We start from the raw sequence: 25,367 nt of genomic DNA on the forward strand, positions 1-25,367 counted from the left end.
CACCCCCCCCCCCCCCCACCCCCCCCCCCCCCCACCCCCCCCCCCCCCCACCCCCCCCCCCCCCCACCCCCCCCCCCCCCCACCCCCCCCCCCCCCCACCCCCCCCCCCCCCCACCCCCCCCCCCCCCCACCCCCCCCCCCCCCCACCCCCCCCCCCCCCCACCCCCCCCCCCCCCCACCCCCCCCCCCCCCCACCCCCCCCCCCCCCCACCCCCCCCCCCCCCCACCCCCCCCCCCCCCCACCCCCCCCCCCCCCCACCCCCCCCCCCCCCCACCCCCCCCCCCCCCCACCCCCCCCCCCCCCCACCCCCCCCCCCCCCCACCCCCCCCCCCCCCCACCCCCCCCCCCCCCCACCCCCCCCCCCCCCCACCCCCCCCCCCCCCCACCCCCCCCCCCCCCCACCCCCCCCCCCCCCCACCCCCCCCCCCCCCCACCCCCCCCCCCCCCCACCCCCCCCCCCCCCCACCCCCCCCCCCCCCCACCCCCCCCCCCCCCCACCCCCCCCCCCCCCCACCCCCCCCCCCCCCCACCCCCCCCCCCCCCCACCCCCCCCCCCCCCCACCCCCCCCCCCCCCCACCCCCCCCCCCCCCCACCCCCCCCCCCCCCCACCCCCCCCCCCCCCCACCCCCCCCCCCCCCCACCCCCCCCCCCCCCCACCCCCCCCCCCCCCCACCCCCCCCCCCCCCCACCCCCCCCCCCCCCCACCCCCCCCCCCCCCCACCCCCCCCCCCCCCCACCCCCCCCCCCCCCCACCCCCCCCCCCCCCCACCCCCCCCCCCCCCCACCCCCCCCCCCCCCCACCCCCCCCCCCCCCCACCCCCCCCCCCCCCCACCCCCCCCCCCCCCCACCCCCCCCCCCCCCCACCCCCCCCCCCCCCCACCCCCCCCCCCCCCCACCCCCCCCCCCCCCCACCCCCCCCCCCCCCCACCCCCCCCCCCCCCCACCCCCCCCCCCCCCCACCCCCCCCCCCCCCCACCCCCCCCCCCCCCCACCCCCCCCCCCCCCCACCCCCCCCCCCCCCCACCCCCCCCCCCCCCCACCCCCCCCCCCCCCCACCCCCCCCCCCCCCCACCCCCCCCCCCCCCCACCCCCCCCCCCCCCCACCCCCCCCCCCCCCCACCCCCCCCCCCCCCCACCCCCCCCCCCCCCCACCCCCCCCCCCCCCCACCCCCCCCCCCCCCCACCCCCCCCCCCCCCCACCCCCCCCCCCCCCCACCCCCCCCCCCCCCCACCCCCCCCCCCCCCCACCCCCCCCCCCCCCCACCCCCCCCCCCCCCCACCCCCCCCCCCCCCCACCCCCCCCCCCCCCCACCCCCCCCCCCCCCCACCCCCCCCCCCCCCCACCCCCCCCCCCCCCCACCCCCCCCCCCCCCCACCCCCCCCCCCCCCCACCCCCCCCCCCCCCCACCCCCCCCCCCCCCCACCCCCCCCCCCCCCCACCCCCCCCCCCCCCCACCCCCCCCCCCCCCCACCCCCCCCCCCCCCCACCCCCCCCCCCCCCCACCCCCCCCCCCCCCCACCCCCCCCCCCCCCCACCCCCCCCCCCCCCCACCCCCCCCCCCCCCCACCCCCCCCCCCCCCCACCCCCCCCCCCCCCCACCCCCCCCCCCCCCCACCCCCCCCCCCCCCCACCCCCCCCCCCCCCCACCCCCCCCCCCCCCCACCCCCCCCCCCCCCCACCCCCCCCCCCCCCCACCCCCCCCCCCCCCCACCCCCCCCCCCCCCCACCCCCCCCCCCCCCCACCCCCCCCCCCCCCCACCCCCCCCCCCCCCCACCCCCCCCCCCCCCCACCCCCCCCCCCCCCCACCCCCCCCCCCCCCCACCCCCCCCCCCCCCCACCCCCCCCCCCCCCCACCCCCCCCCCCCCCCACCCCCCCCCCCCCCCACCCCCCCCCCCCCCCACCCCCCCCCCCCCCCACCCCCCCCCCCCCCCACCCCCCCCCCCCCCCACCCCCCCCCCCCCCCACCCCCCCCCCCCCCCACCCCCCCCCCCCCCCACCCCCCCCCCCCCCCACCCCCCCCCCCCCCCACCCCCCCCCCCCCCCACCCCCCCCCCCCCCCACCCCCCCCCCCCCCCACCCCCCCCCCCCCCCACCCCCCCCCCCCCCCACCCCCCCCCCCCCCCACCCCCCCCCCCCCCCACCCCCCCCCCCCCCCACCCCCCCCCCCCCCCACCCCCCCCCCCCCCCACCCCCCCCCCCCCCCACCCCCCCCCCCCCCCACCCCCCCCCCCCCCCACCCCCCCCCCCCCCCACCCCCCCCCCCCCCCACCCCCCCCCCCCCCCACCCCCCCCCCCCCCCACCCCCCCCCCCCCCCACCCCCCCCCCCCCCCACCCCCCCCCCCCCCCACCCCCCCCCCCCCCCACCCCCCCCCCCCCCCACCCCCCCCCCCCCCCACCCCCCCCCCCCCCCACCCCCCCCCCCCCCCACCCCCCCCCCCCCCCACCCCCCCCCCCCCCCACCCCCCCCCCCCCCCACCCCCCCCCCCCCCCACCCCCCCCCCCCCCCACCCCCCCCCCCCCCCACCCCCCCCCCCCCCCACCCCCCCCCCCCCCCACCCCCCCCCCCCCCCACCCCCCCCCCCCCCCACCCCCCCCCCCCCCCACCCCCCCCCCCCCCCACCCCCCCCCCCCCCCACCCCCCCCCCCCCCCACCCCCCCCCCCCCCCACCCCCCCCCCCCCCCACCCCCCCCCCCCCCCACCCCCCCCCCCCCCCACCCCCCCCCCCCCCCACCCCCCCCCCCCCCCACCCCCCCCCCCCCCCACCCCCCCCCCCCCCCACCCCCCCCCCCCCCCACCCCCCCCCCCCCCCACCCCCCCCCCCCCCCACCCCCCCCCCCCCCCACCCCCCCCCCCCCCCACCCCCCCCCCCCCCCACCCCCCCCCCCCCCCACCCCCCCCCCCCCCCACCCCCCCCCCCCCCCACCCCCCCCCCCCCCCACCCCCCCCCCCCCCCACCCCCCCCCCCCCCCACCCCCCCCCCCCCCCACCCCCCCCCCCCCCCACCCCCCCCCCCCCCCACCCCCCCCCCCCCCCACCCCCCCCCCCCCCCACCCCCCCCCCCCCCCACCCCCCCCCCCCCCCACCCCCCCCCCCCCCCACCCCCCCCCCCCCCCACCCCCCCCCCCCCCCACCCCCCCCCCCCCCCACCCCCCCCCCCCCCCACCCCCCCCCCCCCCCACCCCCCCCCCCCCCCACCCCCCCCCCCCCCCACCCCCCCCCCCCCCCACCCCCCCCCCCCCCCACCCCCCCCCCCCCCCACCCCCCCCCCCCCCCACCCCCCCCCCCCCCCACCCCCCCCCCCCCCCACCCCCCCCCCCCCCCACCCCCCCCCCCCCCCACCCCCCCCCCCCCCCACCCCCCCCCCCCCCCACCCCCCCCCCCCCCCACCCCCCCCCCCCCCCACCCCCCCCCCCCCCCACCCCCCCCCCCCCCCACCCCCCCCCCCCCCCACCCCCCCCCCCCCCCACCCCCCCCCCCCCCCACCCCCCCCCCCCCCCACCCCCCCCCCCCCCCACCCCCCCCCCCCCCCACCCCCCCCCCCCCCCACCCCCCCCCCCCCCCACCCCCCCCCCCCCCCACCCCCCCCCCCCCCCACCCCCCCCCCCCCCCACCCCCCCCCCCCCCCACCCCCCCCCCCCCCCACCCCCCCCCCCCCCCACCCCCCCCCCCCCCCACCCCCCCCCCCCCCCACCCCCCCCCCCCCCCACCCCCCCCCCCCCCCACCCCCCCCCCCCCCCACCCCCCCCCCCCCCCACCCCCCCCCCCCCCCACCCCCCCCCCCCCCCACCCCCCCCCCCCCCCACCCCCCCCCCCCCCCACCCCCCCCCCCCCCCACCCCCCCCCCCCCCCACCCCCCCCCCCCCCCACCCCCCCCCCCCCCCACCCCCCCCCCCCCCCACCCCCCCCCCCCCCCACCCCCCCCCCCCCCCACCCCCCCCCCCCCCCACCCCCCCCCCCCCCCACCCCCCCCCCCCCCCACCCCCCCCCCCCCCCACCCCCCCCCCCCCCCACCCCCCCCCCCCCCCACCCCCCCCCCCCCCCACCCCCCCCCCCCCCCACCCCCCCCCCCCCCCACCCCCCCCCCCCCCCACCCCCCCCCCCCCCCACCCCCCCCCCCCCCCACCCCCCCCCCCCCCCACCCCCCCCCCCCCCCACCCCCCCCCCCCCCCACCCCCCCCCCCCCCCACCCCCCCCCCCCCCCACCCCCCCCCCCCCCCACCCCCCCCCCCCCCCACCCCCCCCCCCCCCCACCCCCCCCCCCCCCCACCCCCCCCCCCCCCCACCCCCCCCCCCCCCCACCCCCCCCCCCCCCCACCCCCCCCCCCCCCCACCCCCCCCCCCCCCCACCCCCCCCCCCCCCCACCCCCCCCCCCCCCCACCCCCCCCCCCCCCCACCCCCCCCCCCCCCCACCCCCCCCCCCCCCCACCCCCCCCCCCCCCCACCCCCCCCCCCCCCCACCCCCCCCCCCCCCCACCCCCCCCCCCCCCCACCCCCCCCCCCCCCCACCCCCCCCCCCCCCCACCCCCCCCCCCCCCCACCCCCCCCCCCCCCCACCCCCCCCCCCCCCCACCCCCCCCCCCCCCCACCCCCCCCCCCCCCCACCCCCCCCCCCCCCCACCCCCCCCCCCCCCCACCCCCCCCCCCCCCCACCCCCCCCCCCCCCCACCCCCCCCCCCCCCCACCCCCCCCCCCCCCCACCCCCCCCCCCCCCCACCCCCCCCCCCCCCCACCCCCCCCCCCCCCCACCCCCCCCCCCCCCCACCCCCCCCCCCCCCCACCCCCCCCCCCCCCCACCCCCCCCCCCCCCCACCCCCCCCCCCCCCCACCCCCCCCCCCCCCCACCCCCCCCCCCCCCCACCCCCCCCCCCCCCCACCCCCCCCCCCCCCCACCCCCCCCCCCCCCCACCCCCCCCCCCCCCCACCCCCCCCCCCCCCCACCCCCCCCCCCCCCCACCCCCCCCCCCCCCCACCCCCCCCCCCCCCCACCCCCCCCCCCCCCCACCCCCCCCCCCCCCCACCCCCCCCCCCCCCCACCCCCCCCCCCCCCCACCCCCCCCCCCCCCCACCCCCCCCCCCCCCCACCCCCCCCCCCCCCCACCCCCCCCCCCCCCCACCCCCCCCCCCCCCCACCCCCCCCCCCCCCCACCCCCCCCCCCCCCCACCCCCCCCCCCCCCCACCCCCCCCCCCCCCCACCCCCCCCCCCCCCCACCCCCCCCCCCCCCCACCCCCCCCCCCCCCCACCCCCCCCCCCCCCCACCCCCCCCCCCCCCCACCCCCCCCCCCCCCCACCCCCCCCCCCCCCCACCCCCCCCCCCCCCCACCCCCCCCCCCCCCCACCCCCCCCCCCCCCCACCCCCCCCCCCCCCCACCCCCCCCCCCCCCCACCCCCCCCCCCCCCCACCCCCCCCCCCCCCCACCCCCCCCCCCCCCCACCCCCCCCCCCCCCCACCCCCCCCCCCCCCCACCCCCCCCCCCCCCCACCCCCCCCCCCCCCCACCCCCCCCCCCCCCCACCCCCCCCCCCCCCCACCCCCCCCCCCCCCCACCCCCCCCCCCCCCCACCCCCCCCCCCCCCCACCCCCCCCCCCCCCCACCCCCCCCCCCCCCCACCCCCCCCCCCCCCCACCCCCCCCCCCCCCCACCCCCCCCCCCCCCCACCCCCCCCCCCCCCCACCCCCCCCCCCCCCCACCCCCCCCCCCCCCCACCCCCCCCCCCCCCCACCCCCCCCCCCCCCCACCCCCCCCCCCCCCCACCCCCCCCCCCCCCCACCCCCCCCCCCCCCCACCCCCCCCCCCCCCCACCCCCCCCCCCCCCCACCCCCCCCCCCCCCCACCCCCCCCCCCCCCCACCCCCCCCCCCCCCCACCCCCCCCCCCCCCCACCCCCCCCCCCCCCCACCCCCCCCCCCCCCCACCCCCCCCCCCCCCCACCCCCCCCCCCCCCCACCCCCCCCCCCCCCCACCCCCCCCCCCCCCCACCCCCCCCCCCCCCCACCCCCCCCCCCCCCCACCCCCCCCCCCCCCCACCCCCCCCCCCCCCCACCCCCCCCCCCCCCCACCCCCCCCCCCCCCCACCCCCCCCCCCCCCCACCCCCCCCCCCCCCCACCCCCCCCCCCCCCCACCCCCCCCCCCCCCCACCCCCCCCCCCCCCCACCCCCCCCCCCCCCCACCCCCCCCCCCCCCCACCCCCCCCCCCCCCCACCCCCCCCCCCCCCCACCCCCCCCCCCCCCCACCCCCCCCCCCCCCCACCCCCCCCCCCCCCCACCCCCCCCCCCCCCCACCCCCCCCCCCCCCCACCCCCCCCCCCCCCCACCCCCCCCCCCCCCCACCCCCCCCCCCCCCCACCCCCCCCCCCCCCCACCCCCCCCCCCCCCCACCCCCCCCCCCCCCCACCCCCCCCCCCCCCCACCCCCCCCCCCCCCCACCCCCCCCCCCCCCCACCCCCCCCCCCCCCCACCCCCCCCCCCCCCCACCCCCCCCCCCCCCCACCCCCCCCCCCCCCCACCCCCCCCCCCCCCCACCCCCCCCCCCCCCCACCCCCCCCCCCCCCCACCCCCCCCCCCCCCCACCCCCCCCCCCCCCCACCCCCCCCCCCCCCCACCCCCCCCCCCCCCCACCCCCCCCCCCCCCCACCCCCCCCCCCCCCCACCCCCCCCCCCCCCCACCCCCCCCCCCCCCCACCCCCCCCCCCCCCCACCCCCCCCCCCCCCCACCCCCCCCCCCCCCCACCCCCCCCCCCCCCCACCCCCCCCCCCCCCCACCCCCCCCCCCCCCCACCCCCCCCCCCCCCCACCCCCCCCCCCCCCCACCCCCCCCCCCCCCCACCCCCCCCCCCCCCCACCCCCCCCCCCCCCCACCCCCCCCCCCCCCCACCCCCCCCCCCCCCCACCCCCCCCCCCCCCCACCCCCCCCCCCCCCCACCCCCCCCCCCCCCCACCCCCCCCCCCCCCCACCCCCCCCCCCCCCCACCCCCCCCCCCCCCCACCCCCCCCCCCCCCCACCCCCCCCCCCCCCCACCCCCCCCCCCCCCCACCCCCCCCCCCCCCCACCCCCCCCCCCCCCCACCCCCCCCCCCCCCCACCCCCCCCCCCCCCCACCCCCCCCCCCCCCCACCCCCCCCCCCCCCCACCCCCCCCCCCCCCCACCCCCCCCCCCCCCCACCCCCCCCCCCCCCCACCCCCCCCCCCCCCCACCCCCCCCCCCCCCCACCCCCCCCCCCCCCCACCCCCCCCCCCCCCCACCCCCCCCCCCCCCCACCCCCCCCCCCCCCCACCCCCCCCCCCCCCCACCCCCCCCCCCCCCCACCCCCCCCCCCCCCCACCCCCCCCCCCCCCCACCCCCCCCCCCCCCCACCCCCCCCCCCCCCCACCCCCCCCCCCCCCCACCCCCCCCCCCCCCCACCCCCCCCCCCCCCCACCCCCCCCCCCCCCCACCCCCCCCCCCCCCCACCCCCCCCCCCCCCCACCCCCCCCCCCCCCCACCCCCCCCCCCCCCCACCCCCCCCCCCCCCCACCCCCCCCCCCCCCCACCCCCCCCCCCCCCCACCCCCCCCCCCCCCCACCCCCCCCCCCCCCCACCCCCCCCCCCCCCCACCCCCCCCCCCCCCCACCCCCCCCCCCCCCCACCCCCCCCCCCCCCCACCCCCCCCCCCCCCCACCCCCCCCCCCCCCCACCCCCCCCCCCCCCCACCCCCCCCCCCCCCCACCCCCCCCCCCCCCCACCCCCCCCCCCCCCCACCCCCCCCCCCCCCCACCCCCCCCCCCCCCCACCCCCCCCCCCCCCCACCCCCCCCCCCCCCCACCCCCCCCCCCCCCCACCCCCCCCCCCCCCCACCCCCCCCCCCCCCCACCCCCCCCCCCCCCCACCCCCCCCCCCCCCCACCCCCCCCCCCCCCCACCCCCCCCCCCCCCCACCCCCCCCCCCCCCCACCCCCCCCCCCCCCCACCCCCCCCCCCCCCCACCCCCCCCCCCCCCCACCCCCCCCCCCCCCCACCCCCCCCCCCCCCCACCCCCCCCCCCCCCCACCCCCCCCCCCCCCCACCCCCCCCCCCCCCCACCCCCCCCCCCCCCCACCCCCCCCCCCCCCCACCCCCCCCCCCCCCCACCCCCCCCCCCCCCCACCCCCCCCCCCCCCCACCCCCCCCCCCCCCCACCCCCCCCCCCCCCCACCCCCCCCCCCCCCCACCCCCCCCCCCCCCCACCCCCCCCCCCCCCCACCCCCCCCCCCCCCCACCCCCCCCCCCCCCCACCCCCCCCCCCCCCCACCCCCCCCCCCCCCCACCCCCCCCCCCCCCCACCCCCCCCCCCCCCCACCCCCCCCCCCCCCCACCCCCCCCCCCCCCCACCCCCCCCCCCCCCCACCCCCCCCCCCCCCCACCCCCCCCCCCCCCCACCCCCCCCCCCCCCCACCCCCCCCCCCCCCCACCCCCCCCCCCCCCCACCCCCCCCCCCCCCCACCCCCCCCCCCCCCCACCCCCCCCCCCCCCCACCCCCCCCCCCCCCCACCCCCCCCCCCCCCCACCCCCCCCCCCCCCCACCCCCCCCCCCCCCCACCCCCCCCCCCCCCCACCCCCCCCCCCCCCCACCCCCCCCCCCCCCCACCCCCCCCCCCCCCCACCCCCCCCCCCCCCCACCCCCCCCCCCCCCCACCCCCCCCCCCCCCCACCCCCCCCCCCCCCCACCCCCCCCCCCCCCCACCCCCCCCCCCCCCCACCCCCCCCCCCCCCCACCCCCCCCCCCCCCCACCCCCCCCCCCCCCCACCCCCCCCCCCCCCCACCCCCCCCCCCCCCCACCCCCCCCCCCCCCCACCCCCCCCCCCCCCCACCCCCCCCCCCCCCCACCCCCCCCCCCCCCCACCCCCCCCCCCCCCCACCCCCCCCCCCCCCCACCCCCCCCCCCCCCCACCCCCCCCCCCCCCCACCCCCCCCCCCCCCCACCCCCCCCCCCCCCCACCCCCCCCCCCCCCCACCCCCCCCCCCCCCCACCCCCCCCCCCCCCCACCCCCCCCCCCCCCCACCCCCCCCCCCCCCCACCCCCCCCCCCCCCCACCCCCCCCCCCCCCCACCCCCCCCCCCCCCCACCCCCCCCCCCCCCCACCCCCCCCCCCCCCCACCCCCCCCCCCCCCCACCCCCCCCCCCCCCCACCCCCCCCCCCCCCCACCCCCCCCCCCCCCCACCCCCCCCCCCCCCCACCCCCCCCCCCCCCCACCCCCCCCCCCCCCCACCCCCCCCCCCCCCCACCCCCCCCCCCCCCCACCCCCCCCCCCCCCCACCCCCCCCCCCCCCCACCCCCCCCCCCCCCCACCCCCCCCCCCCCCCACCCCCCCCCCCCCCCACCCCCCCCCCCCCCCACCCCCCCCCCCCCCCACCCCCCCCCCCCCCCACCCCCCCCCCCCCCCACCCCCCCCCCCCCCCACCCCCCCCCCCCCCCACCCCCCCCCCCCCCCACCCCCCCCCCCCCCCACCCCCCCCCCCCCCCACCCCCCCCCCCCCCCACCCCCCCCCCCCCCCACCCCCCCCCCCCCCCACCCCCCCCCCCCCCCACCCCCCCCCCCCCCCACCCCCCCCCCCCCCCACCCCCCCCCCCCCCCACCCCCCCCCCCCCCCACCCCCCCCCCCCCCCACCCCCCCCCCCCCCCACCCCCCCCCCCCCCCACCCCCCCCCCCCCCCACCCCCCCCCCCCCCCACCCCCCCCCCCCCCCACCCCCCCCCCCCCCCACCCCCCCCCCCCCCCACCCCCCCCCCCCCCCACCCCCCCCCCCCCCCACCCCCCCCCCCCCCCACCCCCCCCCCCCCCCACCCCCCCCCCCCCCCACCCCCCCCCCCCCCCACCCCCCCCCCCCCCCACCCCCCCCCCCCCCCACCCCCCCCCCCCCCCACCCCCCCCCCCCCCCACCCCCCCCCCCCCCCACCCCCCCCCCCCCCCACCCCCCCCCCCCCCCACCCCCCCCCCCCCCCACCCCCCCCCCCCCCCACCCCCCCCCCCCCCCACCCCCCCCCCCCCCCACCCCCCCCCCCCCCCACCCCCCCCCCCCCCCACCCCCCCCCCCCCCCACCCCCCCCCCCCCCCACCCCCCCCCCCCCCCACCCCCCCCCCCCCCCACCCCCCCCCCCCCCCACCCCCCCCCCCCCCCACCCCCCCCCCCCCCCACCCCCCCCCCCCCCCACCCCCCCCCCCCCCCACCCCCCCCCCCCCCCACCCCCCCCCCCCCCCACCCCCCCCCCCCCCCACCCCCCCCCCCCCCCACCCCCCCCCCCCCCCACCCCCCCCCCCCCCCACCCCCCCCCCCCCCCACCCCCCCCCCCCCCCACCCCCCCCCCCCCCCACCCCCCCCCCCCCCCACCCCCCCCCCCCCCCACCCCCCCCCCCCCCCACCCCCCCCCCCCCCCACCCCCCCCCCCCCCCACCCCCCCCCCCCCCCACCCCCCCCCCCCCCCACCCCCCCCCCCCCCCACCCCCCCCCCCCCCCACCCCCCCCCCCCCCCACCCCCCCCCCCCCCCACCCCCCCCCCCCCCCACCCCCCCCCCCCCCCACCCCCCCCCCCCCCCACCCCCCCCCCCCCCCACCCCCCCCCCCCCCCACCCCCCCCCCCCCCCACCCCCCCCCCCCCCCACCCCCCCCCCCCCCCACCCCCCCCCCCCCCCACCCCCCCCCCCCCCCACCCCCCCCCCCCCCCACCCCCCCCCCCCCCCACCCCCCCCCCCCCCCACCCCCCCCCCCCCCCACCCCCCCCCCCCCCCACCCCCCCCCCCCCCCACCCCCCCCCCCCCCCACCCCCCCCCCCCCCCACCCCCCCCCCCCCCCACCCCCCCCCCCCCCCACCCCCCCCCCCCCCCACCCCCCCCCCCCCCCACCCCCCCCCCCCCCCACCCCCCCCCCCCCCCACCCCCCCCCCCCCCCACCCCCCCCCCCCCCCACCCCCCCCCCCCCCCACCCCCCCCCCCCCCCACCCCCCCCCCCCCCCACCCCCCCCCCCCCCCACCCCCCCCCCCCCCCACCCCCCCCCCCCCCCACCCCCCCCCCCCCCCACCCCCCCCCCCCCCCAAAAGTAAAGAATAATACAAACAAGCCAAAAATACAAAATTATAATTAATTATACATAACTAATACATCCTCATATCGCATAAGTTAGTAAATAATAAAGAATAGTCAGACATCCATGAAAAGAAAAAAAGAAAAATAGAAGAAAAAAGAAAAGAAAAACAGAAAACATTACAACAATACTTCAACAATTCTATCCATTATTCTTTAATGGTACTTCCTTCTGTGCGTACTCTATTTTTAATCAAATAACTTTAACTAAATACTATACTTTGGATATGGTATTTCTTATTCAAATACGTTCTCCATTGTTCCCATTGACTTTTGGTGTTATAATTATCTTCTAACACTTCCTGTCCTGGCAACTGCGATATCTTAATCAATTCCAACATCTTCATGTTCCAATCAAATATAGATAGAATAGTTGGATCCTTTTTCCACCTTTGCCAGTACTATTCTAGCTGCTGTTGCTAAATACTGGAACGTTTTTCTTTTACCCATATCCTTAATGCTATTACACATCCCCAGTAAATATAGTTCTGGGGAACACTTTATTTTTATTTTAAGCATATTCTGTACCTCTATATGAATTAATGTCCAAAACCTCTTAATTTTTTTGCAGGCCCACCATTGATGAAAGTAAGAGCCATTATCAGCATTACATTTCCAACAAAGCGCAGGTTTCCTCGTAATTTTAGCTATTTGGGTCAGCGTAATATACCACCTATATCTGATTTTGTAAATATTCTCTTTTATATAATTACTCTGCGTAAACTTTAAACCTGTGTTCCAAGTTCTCTCCCAATCCTCTAATAATATTGGATGGCCCAAATCCTGAGCCCATCTAACCATGTAATCCTTTACAACCTCCTCCTCCAATTCTAATTCTAAACACATACTATACATTTTTTTGATTAAATGCTCATCTTTTTTAATTAGATTCGTTTCTAATTTATCTACTTCTCCATGTGTCCAGAATGTCTTCTGTTCTTTTGTGAAGATATCATATAGTTGATGGTATACCCACCAGCCTAAATTCCAACCCTCCTCTTTCAGTTCTTCAATAGTTTTAAATTTATATATAATTTCGTTATTCCTCTGATCTTTTTTCAATAAGTCAGAATATTTAATCCATCCTTTCTCTAATATATTTTTGTTCAATAAAGCTTCATGAGGAGAAAGCCACATGGGTGTAAATCTAAATAAAAGTTTCCTGTACTTCTGCCAAATTCTGTAGGTAGCATATCTAAATGGGTGGTGTAGAAATTGCTTATTAACTTTTTCTTTTTTGGTACCATAGATAGGCGTGTAGACCAAATCTCAGATCTGCTCCCTCTACTGTTAGTAAATTATTATTGTTCAATGTGAACCATTCTTTTAACCAGACAATGCAACTTGCATCATAATAAACTTTTAAGTTTGGGGCTGCAATACCCCCTCGACTCTTAGAATCAGAGAGGGTTTTGTAACGAACCCTCGGCTTTTTTCCACCCCATAAAAATTTAAGCAGATCTTTTTGCCAAATCCTGAATGGTTTGTCCATTTTAATTATGGGTAAATGCTGAAAGAGAAATAATAGTCTTGGAACTACATTCATTTTAAGTGCTGTAATCTTCCCTAATAAAGTTAATTGAAGTTTAGACCACCTATCTAAATCTTTCTTGATCTTCTTCCATACAACCTCATAATTATTTTCAAAGAGATTTAGGTTCGTCGATGTTAAGTTTATACCCAGATATTTTATTTTGGAGGAAATTTTTCCTCCCCATTTTTCTTCTAAACTTTTCTTCTCTCGAGCATCCATGTTTTTAACCAAAATCTGAGTCTTCTGTTTGTTAACTTTCAAACCAGATATTATATTAAATTGATCCAAAATTAATTTTACATGACCCAAGCTCTTAAGTGGATCTTCCAAAATTAAAACAAGGTCATCCGCGAATGCCCTAATTTTATAACATTCTTTTTTAATTTTAACCCCTTCTATATTTGGGGACTTTCTGATTTTATCAATAAGTAACTCAAAAACTAAAATAAACAATAATGGGGAGAGAGGACACCCTTGGCGTGTGCCACACTGTATCTGACATTCACTTGTCCTCTCGCCATTCACAATTATCCTCGCATGTTGTTCCGAGTAGATTTTTTCTATCCAATTTATAAACTTTAAACCAAATTGTCTCTTCTGTAAAACTATCTTAATTAACTGCCAATCTAAACTATCAAATGCTTTTTGCATATCCAGAAATAGAAGCGCTAGTTGCTTGTCCGGGTGATTTTCAAAATACTCAAGTATATTAATAATAACTCTGGTATTTTCATTCATATGACGCTTAGGAAGGAAACCGGATTGATCTTGTGGTATAACCTCAGAAAGAACTTCTTTTAATCTATTTGCTAAAACTGTAACAAAAATTTTGTAATCTGAGTTAGCAAGAGATATAGGTCTGTAATTAGCGACATCAGTTCTGTCTTTGTCCTCTTTTGGAATAAGCGAAATATTAGCCCCCTTCCATGTGTCTGGGATTCCCTGAATATAAATATCATTAAACATTTTAACCAAAAAGTCTATTAATTCATCACAGAACTTCTTGTAAAACAAATTAGAGATGCCATCTGGACCAGGGGTTTTATTTAACTTTAAATTTTTAATTACTCCATATATCTCCTCCTTACTGATTTTCTTATTCAAAGATTCCCTAAGTTCTTCATCTATTGGGTCCATGGCAAATAAATCTAATAACTTATTATATTCTTCCTTAGTAACCAACTGATCTTTCTTTTGGTATAATAAAGAATAGTATTTATGAAATTCATCTTTAATCAATTCATTATCTGTAACAATCTGATCCTTTACTTTAATTCTCGGAATACACTTTTCCGCTCTTTTCTCTCTCAATCTCCAAGCAAACCATCTATTTGGCTTGTCCGCTTGTTCAAAAATTTGTCTTTTTCTCGCATATTCTTTTTTATATATATCAGTAGTAAGTAGAATTTCAAATTGATGTTTTAATAGAGTAATAGTCTCCTGTACTTTGTTTTTATCTTGAGTTTTAATCAATTCTTGTTCTTTTTCCTTTATTTGCCTTTCTATATTTAATAGATCAGCATTTTTTCCTTTTCTTATCCTAAACTTATGACTAATTAGAATTTCCCTTATGTAAGCCTTAAAGGAGTCCCAAATCAAATTTCTCGGGTAATCCTCTTCTGAGTTGATTACAAAAAATTCTCTAATCTTATCTTTGCAATCAATTAATGTACATTCATCCAAAAGTAAACTACTGTCTAATGACCATCTAAATTCTTGTTTCTTATCGTTTTGGTTTATTTTTAAAGAAATTAGTTTATGATCTGAAGTAATACTTGCATGAATTTCTGCCTTATATATCCACTTCATCAATACAGGTGATGCCAAAATCATATCAATTCTAGAACCCGTATTAAACCTGGATGAAAAGAAAGTAAAATCTTTCTCTCTGGGGTGTTTATACCGCCAGACATCAATAAGCTCCAACATTTGTATCCCCTCAAAAAACTTTTGGGGCAGCTTCCCTTGCTCATTGGATAATGCAGGTGTACCTCCATAATATTTGTCTGCATCCACATTCATCACCCCATTCATATCACCCATTAACAGAAAACCATCATATTGTAATAAGTATTCTGAAATTTTCAAAAATAAATCACCAAAAAATTCATTTTTCCCCGTATTGGGAGCATAAATTCCCACATTCAATATATTTAGTATCCACACATAGTGCTCACTAACAAAAAGCGTCCTTCTGAGTCTTTGTAAACTAAATTAGGCTTATACTTTTCCTTAATATACATCACTACACCAGCCCTCTTCCCCTTATTTCTAGCCGCTACAAAATCAATTCCTAGTTTTGAATTTTTAATGAACCGAGTATCCTTACCCAGTATATGAGTCTCTTGAATGCATACAATTTGCGCATCCTGTTTCAACAAATAATTAAATACTTTTTTCCTTTTCATTGGACTGTTTAGTCCATTAACATTCCACACGACTATATTCATACTTTATTATATAACTGGAATACAAGCTAAGTATATATATAAAAAAAAAAACAACTCAAACACAAGCCCTGCTGGAGCTCTTCTACTAAATACCTATAAAGTTGAAATAAAATAGAGGAAAAACTGAGTCCTTAACAGGGGTTGTCTCAGATGGGAAAATAGAATAGAGTCTTATCTACTTTAGTTCTTTTCTAAATTTCTTCAAGAAATCAACTGCTTCTACTTTACTAGCCACAACTTTTCTACCTCCCTTAAACTGGAATGACAATCCTTCTGGGAATTCCCACTTATAATAAATACTCTTTTTCTGTAGAATAGCTGTTAACTCCGCATATTCTTTTCTAGCATTTAAGATTTTACTGGGTATTTCCTTCAAAATAATGATTTCTTTTCCCTCCACTTTCATTCTCCCATCATAGTGCCTATGCAAAATTTCATTTCTAAATGCTTTTCTCATCAGTGTCACAATTACATCCCGAGGAAGGTTTTTCTCTTTCGCAATTTTAGAGTTTACCCTATAAGTCTCATCAATCTCCAGTTCAACATCTTTTGGCATTCTGCCAGTAAATTCTGCCAATATTTCCACCATTCTAGCAGTTAAATCCTCCTTGTCCTGTTCTGGAATTTTTCTAAATCTTAGGAATCTCTCTTTGTATTTCATTTCTAACCATAAATTGTCCAATATATAGGATTCCTTCTCCGTTTCCAGTCTCTCAACTCTACCATCCAGGTCTTCTAATTTACCATCCATGTGCTTAACATTGTCCATCAGCTGGTTTATTCCCTGTTCTAATGTCCCAATTTTTTTGACCTCTACTTTTATTCCTGATAAATCCTCTTCTATCTTCTTAACTTTGTCATTAGTCTCCATGATAGTATTTGTAATCAAGTCCAGTTTAGCCATCATTTCATTAATATTCAGCTTATCCGGAGTGCTCACTTGGCTTGTTGACTGACCCTGTCCCACAGGTTGATTTCTGTTATTCTTCCTTGGAGTCATCTCTTATTTCCTCTGCCTCCCCCAATTTATAATGATGCAATTTCGTCAGGCACAAAGGGGCTATGCAGGATCTTCTCAAGTTTAGAACTACTCCTTGCGTTTATAATGCCATTATAATCCAGCAAACCTCAGTTCCTTAATAGGTACGCCCAGGCTTTTTTCCTTTAATATCCTTACTCATTCAAGCCTCACAGCAATGCGTTCCTGGCGGGGTTAGGCCTAATGGCCTGGGTTTCGGCTGGGAGATCTTCAAAGGTTAAACAGGCTCTTGCGGAGCTTAGCCCCTCAACGCCAGGCTAGACAGGACTCCAGATGCGTAGCTGCCCCACTGCCACCGGGACTCACCACGCCAGTCGTCACCGCCAAGCCTTCTTCAGAGTGGGGAAAGCTCTTACGCGACGCCACGTCCGTCCGGAGCTCCGGAGCCGCCGCGCCTTTCTTCACTCCGCCCGCGCATTCCTGCAGTCCCGCAAAAAGTCCGACCTGCCAGTTGCCCTTCGTTAAGCTCTTTATACGTGAGCTTAAATGGGAGCCCACAAACTTCAAGCAGCCGCTCAAAAGTAGGGGCTTGCCGAAACCCCCGACGCTCCGACCGTTCACGGAGCTTCTTGCTCCTCCGGAAATCGCACCGGAAGTCGACTCCATCCATACCTGCTTCTTGTAGCAGTTAGGACTAGTGAGCCATGTTCAGCTAGACAAAGGATAAAAAAGTGTGGATCAGTTGAAACTATACCCCCCAGGTGCATCAGTTTATCTACTTCTATTGCATAAAGGACTATTTCTATTAGATACGGATTATTTAAGTTTCAGAGTGCCAATATGAAAGCAGTTTGTGGGATGCGGACAAAGAACCTGTACAACTGACATGAGGTACACGTAGAACCAAGTTCTATATTTAACTTGTGTAGGGTTGCCAACTTCCTGGTGGTGCCTGGAGAGTTTCTGCTTTTATAGCTGATCTCCAGACTACAGCGGTGAGTTCTCCTGGGAAAAAAAATGTCTGCTTTGGAGGGTGGACTGTACCATGCTGAAGTCCCTCTCCTTCCCAAATCCTGCCTGCTCCAGGCTCCACCCCCCAAAATCTCAAAGTATTTCCCAACCCAAAGCTGGCAACCTTAAGCTAATGTCACATTAGAGGTATATTGGACTAGGTGGCTCAGATATTTGTAGTAAACACTTGCTTTCCTACATATCACTTGGATCCAACAATATGAGGAGATACTCCAGTCAATGATAATAGTTTGTTCCTGAAGAAAAGGTAACATGAACTGATTGCAGAACACTCTCGGGGAAACCTTTGAATCTTACAGGAAAGATAGGTGCAAGGAATGCCATGATAACAGCTTTTCTTTCTGGACTTGGCAAAGAATATCCAGCATACATGCCCTGAGGAAAGTCTGTTCTCTGTGACTAAGTGTGTGTGCTTCTTTTAATTATTTGATTCTCACTGGCATCTTTTTTAAAATAATTCACACTAACTCTGGGGAAAAGTAATTAGTTCGAACCTTTCCCCTACTGGGTTTTCTTGTTGGGGCTGTTGTGCTCAACAGTTTGCAGGCCTCCTAAAGGCATGCCTTGTGCAGATTAAGGGCTCTTCTAATTGAGATTTGATTTGCTCCTAGTAGTAGCAAGGCAGTGTTTGAACTAGTTGAGTTTTCTATTGGGTAAGCACAGTCAGCATGCACAAAGCATGAAAGCCCTTCACATATTAAGTGGAAAGTCTCTTTGGTCCCTCAGTCTGACAGCTGCCATTTCAAATATTATTGAGTCCTGTCAGAGGGATTGCAGGAGTATTGCCAAAAGCAGAACTTTGCTCATTAGATGCCCTTCTGCTACCAAGAACTGGGTGCAGAATGAGAACTGAAGCACAGCCAGACTTAAACCAGAGAGGGCTTTGATGTAATACTACACACCACATCTTTTATTAAACTAGACTTGATTTTTCCCTCCTCATACCAACCAAAATAAAAACAAGGCAAAAATTGTGTGTTTTCCCCCTTTCAAAACAATTATATCTCTTCTTTCATTGGAGCCACTCATAATTTGGTTTGTATTTTTTTTTGTCTGACAAATTAGAAAGAGATTAGACCTAAGAGATCAATTTGAAGTCTCTTATTGACTTTTTTCTGCTGGTTAAAAGGAAAAGGTAATTGCACAGATTCATCACTCTGTACATGATGTCTTCAAATAATTATAGCTACTTTTCAGAGACAAGATACATGCACTTCCACAGGCCTGAGGATTAACCTGCACTGCTCAATGTGGGGTTTTGTGGTTGCCTGGGTTGTGGGCAGCTTAGTAAGCATGCGCCCTCCACAAGGTGTTTCATGTACTCATTTTCTACACAGACTCTCTTATTTCTGTCCACACAGTAGCTTCTTTGGATTGCTGCCAGTGTAAGCAGAAGGACAAATTGCAGACCTGGAAAACCCTGCAGTGATAAAGCTGCAGACACCTGATCAGTATGCAGTGCATGGTATTAATTACTTTCACTTACAAGCCTATCAGAACATATTCTTTATGCTTTGGGGAGGGGGGGAGCAAATTAATAAGGTCTGGTAAACAACTTCCTCCTCTTTCCAGTTTACCTGTTGTCAGACAGGTAAATACTGCAAGCAAATACTGTTTCTACAGGACAAATAATGCGCAAATACGCCATGAGATAACATTGTAATGAAAAATATATTGTTTACTCAGCCCTATTTAGAATTAAATTTGCCCAGAAAAACAAAGGGCAGTTCTCCAGTGAAGGCAGGAGTAGACTTACCAGTCAAAGTGGGGCCTGGAGTTCTAGAATTACAAGTGATTGCCAAGGATCAGTTCCTCTGGAAAATGGCAGTTTTGGAGCACAGACTATAGAGTATTTCATAGTATACCATATTCACACTGAACTCCCTTCCTTCTCCAAACTAGGCCCTCACCGGACTCCTTCCAATCAACATGAATTTCCCAAGCCAGAGGGGGCAATGGTAGGCAGAAGAATATTATAGCTATAGATTTTCCTTCCCATTTGAGAAGGAGATAAACCAGTTTGCAGACAACAAATCCACATTGGCAAGAGGATTATTCTACTAGATTGGGCCTTCCTCAAGTAAGGAAAGCAGGGTTTTGGTTGAGCTCTCCATACTCCAACAAGTGACTAGCTGACTCAAAACCTTTGACTTCCCAGCTTTCCTGACTCAGTCTTTTTCTTCCTGGCTTTCCTCTCTCTTTCCCGCACATCTTAACTAGAATGAGGGCCTTCACAGGGAGGGAGGGAGGTGGGGCGGGGGAAGAACCACAGAAACTGTGACCTATGGCTTTGTACCCACCTCTCCAGAGAAGCCTTGTCTTCCTGGTCCAGCTAGTGTTGGGAGATTTGCATGACAACCACTTTCACTGAGATGGCAATATTTTTTGGCTTCCAAAAATGATTTGCATCATAGCCACAAGAATCCCAGTTGTGATACATGCTGACCTTGTCTTGGCTCATAGGCCAAGTTGGTGGGGATAAATTGGACAAGGAGCTGTGCAACAAATACCTCAGAGTGTAGGTGGAACCATCCACTTCCCATCCTCAGGCTAGTCTCACAGAGCCTCTATCCTAGTTCACTTTTTGCCAAGGCAATGTAAATGTGAATAAAAAACAACAACCGGCGTCTCTAATCCAGTCTCTAAAAAACTGATGAAATCTTGCAACTCTAATTCTACAGGAGGACACAAAAGGCAAAGCACAGTGACTGTTTTGTTTCTCCAAAATGTCACAAAAATTAGGGACTTCAATACAATCTAGATGGAAAGGCCTCACATAAGGCACACTAAGCATCTTCTCATCAGCTAAAGGAAACAAATATGTTCATAGCAAACGGATGCAACTGCCAAAGCTGTTGTTCCTGTTCTTTGTATCCCTGTTCTTTGTATCCCACTAGCAACAGATCACATTTGATATTTCAGTTAAGTAGAGAAAGTCACCATATGAACATTACAGATATCCAGGAAACAGAAAAAAAAACCCTCACAATTCTTTGTGTTGAATTCTTGTACGAGGTGCGGTCATATGAAGCACTGATGGCAAAGTCAGCTGTGCACTTATGAGACATGCAAAATTATAGTCAGTATTACTGAAGAATACTTGGGATTCTTACACTATCCTGATATTATTAGACTAAAGACGACAGATACTGTTACTAGTTAATTAGAAAGGTCAATTGCTTCGATGATTTTTTCCTTGTTTAAATTTAGATTATGTCTCTATGTTTAATACTGTATACTGAATGATCTACTCCGTGATACTTGAATATGTTTGTGAATTTTTATGTGTATAATTTTCTTTGCAAGAAAGAAAATTATACATGGTATCACTTATTTAGTGCTAGTTTATTTTAGGTGGATTGGGGGAAGGGTCCCATTTGACCTCTGATAAAGGTTCTGGATATTGTGGGGGTCTACATTTACAAAAGCCATGTTGCACAGGGGCTGCAGTAAGGAGAACTAGATGAGACTTAGTAGAAAAGATAGCTGGTGCCTACCATTTGCCTGATATGGGAAAAACCTTTAAAATCCCCTTTTTATAAAAGAAGATTGTAGTCTTAGAGTGTGCCCTTATGTTTGTCCAGCATTATAAGGACAGGTTCAAGTCTTCACAGGTTCACGTCTGGACTGAATTAAAGATCTGTTGGGAACATCTTCTTTTCCTACCTATAATAAGTCATCTCCTGAACACAAAGGCATTTGACCTTGTCCATGAGAGCCTGTGGTGCTCTGGTATCTATTCCAGTTTTCTTAGTGTCAAAAATAACAAGTTATACAGGATCTCAAACAGTTGAACAAGTTTCTAATCAAGAAGGATCTCGAGAAGGAAACACTGATGTTGATTATGGCATCTTATGAATCTGACCTGATAAATGCCTACTTGTGTGTCTCCATTCTGCCTTCTTGTAAAAGATATCTAAAATACAACAGTTACCATAACCTGGCAGCCTTTTTGATCTCACAGTATCTTGATAGATCATCTGAGAAGTCTAAGAATGTTTCTGCACCTGTTGGTATATCCAACAGTCAGCTCTTCACTCATGAAAGAGTTAAAGGGGCTGTTTGTGAGAAAAAATAAATAAATAGCTAGTTGGCATATGGCTAATGGGATGTCATGTATTCTAGTTTTTTTTTCCTGGAAGTTAGGAGTTGCCTGAATTAATGAGGTGATCTACTGATTGTCAGTGGTTAATCAATATATTATTATTAAGTAGGTGCAACAAATCATGAAGGCAATCTCAGAAGTTTCCCGTATTTGTTCTAGTCAGTCATACTTTCACCAATGTCAAAGCAGCATGTAGATCAGCTCAGAGAGGACTGTTTAAAGTTTTTCTATCCATATACCCTTCCCTATCTATTTTTTATAGTAAACTTTATTATAATCTAAGAAGCTGTGTATATGATTGTTTATTCTGCTGAACTATGTTTTTAGTTAACAGCATTCTTATCTGGAAAATATACATGTTAGGTCATCACAAAGAAAGGTGATTTTTTAAAGGTAGGGACCACTCTGGAATGCCACAGCATTGTCATAAATCAGAATATTCCCCTAGGTTGAATATAAATGCTACCATGTTTCCCCGAAAATAAGACAGGGTCTTATATTAATTTTTGCTCCAAAAGACGTGTTAGGGCTTATTTTCAGGGGATGTCTTTTTTCCCCCCATGATTTTGTGTGCCGCCCCCCCCCCCCCACGTGACCAGATCAGCTGCACCAGGGAATCTATAACTAGGGCTTATTTTTTGAGTAGGGCTTATATTTCAAGCATCCTCCAAAAATCCTGCAAAATCATGCTAGGGCTTATTTTCAGGATAGGTCTTATTTTGGGGAAAACAGGGTATATTATTGAAGATCTCTTTCTACTAAATTCACTGGTTGACTAAGGCTACTGTCTGTGAGCCTAGTCCACTTCATATTGTTGTGAGAAATAAAAGCGAAAATTATCATTATGGATCCTTGTATGTAGGAAAGGAAAGAAATAAACACTATCACCTGTGAAAAATTCTACAGAGACAGCCATTTTAAGTTTGCTGCACCCTAAATAACAGTCTTATGATACCTTAGGTTTTTTAAGTACTATGTGAACCCGTTAATTTATTTCAGCAGAAGAACATGCCCCTGTAATTTTATTTTATCACAGTTCATCTTGATGTTATTTATTTTTATAAAAGTATATATTGTAACATAGGCTTTGGTGAGCCATATCCTACTTCTAAACACTTGACAGAATTATAACCAGAGCTACAAATATCAGAAAGATGACAGGTGGGCCCGGATTACTGCAAACAGAAGATAGAAACCCCATTATGAAACATAGATGAAAACATTACAGGATGTTCAGCTACAGCTAATATGATTAGGTTCTTTAATAATTTTGCTCGATATGAGGACCAAATGCTGGCAGGGTTGTTGTTGTTGGTTTTGTTTTTGTAGGGCTACCCTCTGGCTTTGAGTTTCCATTGGGTGGTCCATTGTTGCTTTTGAGGGGCAAGGATGCCTTTGAGTGGGAAGGGCCATCTATCAGGAAAGCTTGTACATCCATGATGAATCTTTGGTAACCTATCAGTCTTTCACATCTCCAGGTGAATGCTCTAGGACTGCTTGCTCTAAATTCTGCAAGTATCTATACCTATCTGAAGGACTAGTGGAGAGATGACTGCTGTTTAGGATTTGGCTGCAGACAGCTGTGAATTCTTATTTAGCCACTGTTGAATTGAACAGTGCCTGGTCACAACTCTTTTGCCCTTTCCACCAGCAGAGGTGCCCCTTATGCCAGCAGAGGAGGCAAATGCATCTTGGCGGCTCCACACCACCTCCATCAGCTCATTTTCCCTTCCAGAGGATCAGGCCATTAGTCTGTGGAACATTTCCTCTGGTGTACCATCCAGTTATGTTAACTTTCAGCATCTCCAAACTCACAAAATCTCTGGTGTACCATCCAGTTATGTTAACTTTCAGCATCTCCAAACTCCAAACTCACAAACTCACATTTGAAAAATGTCAACAGTTTTTATCACATTAGATTTCAGACTTTTTAGGGATTTTTATAGCTTCCATAATTTATAGCCATTATTCTGTGCTGAAGCAGTAATGAAAGTAAAAGGTCAAACAACAAGATTGTAAAGCACATATAAAGAGAAAGAGGTATAAAAGATGGGGAGGAGTACAGAATAGTTGCTTTCTGTTGCCCTCTGTAGTAGCATGACCTAAAACTACTTGCTACTTACACTTTAATGTCAAACAGCAACACATATATTAAGGAAGAACTGTTATGATAAACTATTACATGATTTTCCCCATCACATTAATTCGTTTAATTTCTTCAGAATGCTGTCACATGTAATTATTCTTTGCTGACACTGGGATCATCTTTAATATTTTTTTTACTAGTAACTTCCAACATTCTCTTATAATCATTTCAAATTGTTTCTTCCCTTTGTCAAAGGTTAGCATAATCTAGTTCTGCCATGGCACATCTAATTCACGCAAGGTTCCTGTTCAGCTCTCAAGTTAGATTTCTTCTCAAGTTAGATTTCACCTTCCATTTCTGGTATTTCTCTTGCATCTTCTTGTAGACAGAATTTTCTCTTGCTTCATGTTTGCTGTGATTTTTCTCTTCCTCCAGCTCTTTTCTTTCCTCCTTTAAGTAAGTTTGGAAAACTTTTGTGATGAATCCAGGACAGGGGTAGCCCCAAATGTGGCTCTCAGCCTGGCTTACTTCTGGGATGTTTTGATTTCCCAGTCTGTGTCTTATCCAGTGTTTCAGTTCAACTGGTGGTAGAATGGTCCTGTAACCCAAGGAATGTTTAACTGGCCTGCAGATCCTTGCATCATCAGGATACACCTCTTCTGCTGGAGGGATGCTCCTTAATAGGAAAGCAATTTTATATCTAGTTTCAGTAACGATGATGGCTGGGAGAAACTAGAGTCGGGTTGAAAACTGCCATCACTTTCTTGAGCTGAATGGAACTTCTTAAGAGTTTGCTTGAGGGATTATGCACAATGTAGCAATGACTGTCCCAAGATCACCCAGAAGGCTTCATGTATAGGAGTGGGGACACAAACCCAGTTCACCAGATTAGAGTCCACTGCTCATGTGGAGGAATGGGGAATCAAACCTAGCTCCCTAGATTAGCATCTCCCTCTCTTAACCACTACATCATAGTAGCTAATGTGTGAAATGAACTACGTATTGGGGTATTGGGGTAGATCCTATCCTGCCACACACAGAGCAAAATATGAAGCCTTCCTGAAGCCTAAGGAGACTTTTTCCAACACAAGCAGATCTTCTATTGGAGAAAGAGCATTTAAGTTGGAGGAAGACCCTTCAGTGGTTGTTTGGATCCTCCCTATTATCTTAGCTAGTCTATTCAGCTAGTCTCCTTCTCAGCACCTCCGCTCTATTGCCAAATGAGAACAAATGAGAACAATATTCAGGGGCATAGCTATTTAAAATGGCACCCAGGGCTCACCCTGGGCACCCCTGCACACATACACCTCCCCGAACTCCATGTGGAATAAAGAACATTATTCAACTGAAGTATTTGGGAGAAAAGCATTAACAACCCTTGTAGGGTTTCAAGGTAAAAGGCAACCAACAGTTCACCTCATAAATACAAATAATAAGAAATCGTCATTCCACCCAGTTTTGAAGTTACATATTCTAACACAAAAATATATTTGCAGCCCAATCCTAAGCCTTTTCCCTTAGAAGTCATTACTATAGTTCAAAGGGATTTGCTTCCCAGTAAGAATGCATAGAAGTGAAGCTTTGGAATAAGCCATCATTACTATGGTGCAAAAGGACTTACTTCCCAGAATATGGATGAAAATGGAGCTTTGGAATAAGCCACCAGGAAGTGCTCCAGCACAAGCTGAATGGAAGCTGTTCAACAACACTGCCTGCTCCATTCAGTGGGACCAATGAAGAAAATCTTTCCAGTAGCATGTGCCCTTAATGACTAGCTTTGGGGAGACTGTCTCTTGTGTGAGCAGAAGAGCAACACACTATAAGTATCAAAGTGATTGAGCATGCAGGGTTCTCGGTGCTACGCAAGCCAAAACAAATTTATCCAATTGACATTCTTCCCCATCTCTCTTGTGCTGCAGCTCTCGATAGAGAATAGGCTATTCATAGGAATTTATTATTTCAGCTGATAGCAATTTCCCCCTTTCAAAGGTGTCTGGAGGCATAATTCACAAGCATTCATTCTAGCAGGCTTTGTAGCTGAGATTCTCTCTGCCTTGGAACTGTGTGAGGTCTGCT

The 25,367-nt window shown here is 62.3% G+C and overlaps 1 protein-coding gene and 1 long non-coding RNA gene across 2 annotated transcripts in view; one reads left to right on the forward strand and one right to left on the reverse strand.

Moving 5' to 3' along the window:
* LOC125432643 overlaps nucleotides 1-25,085 on the reverse strand; it is an 85,710-nt gene extending 60,625 nt beyond the window's left edge. The window contains exon 1 of the long non-coding RNA XR_007244514.1: nucleotides 24,913-25,085. This is a non-coding gene — a long non-coding RNA (uncharacterized LOC125432643). The remainder of the gene's footprint in view (nucleotides 1-24,912) is intronic.
* Nucleotides 1-25,367, forward strand: part of LOC125432636 (protein eyes shut homolog) — a 300,627-nt gene that overhangs the window by 238,324 nt on the left and 36,936 nt on the right. The window lies entirely within an intron of this gene.

The sequence above is a fragment of the Sphaerodactylus townsendi genome, linkage group LG01 (assembly GCF_021028975.2).
Source record: "Sphaerodactylus townsendi isolate TG3544 linkage group LG01, MPM_Stown_v2.3, whole genome shotgun sequence".
In the NCBI taxonomy this organism is placed as follows: Eukaryota; Metazoa; Chordata; class Lepidosauria; order Squamata; family Sphaerodactylidae; genus Sphaerodactylus; species Sphaerodactylus townsendi.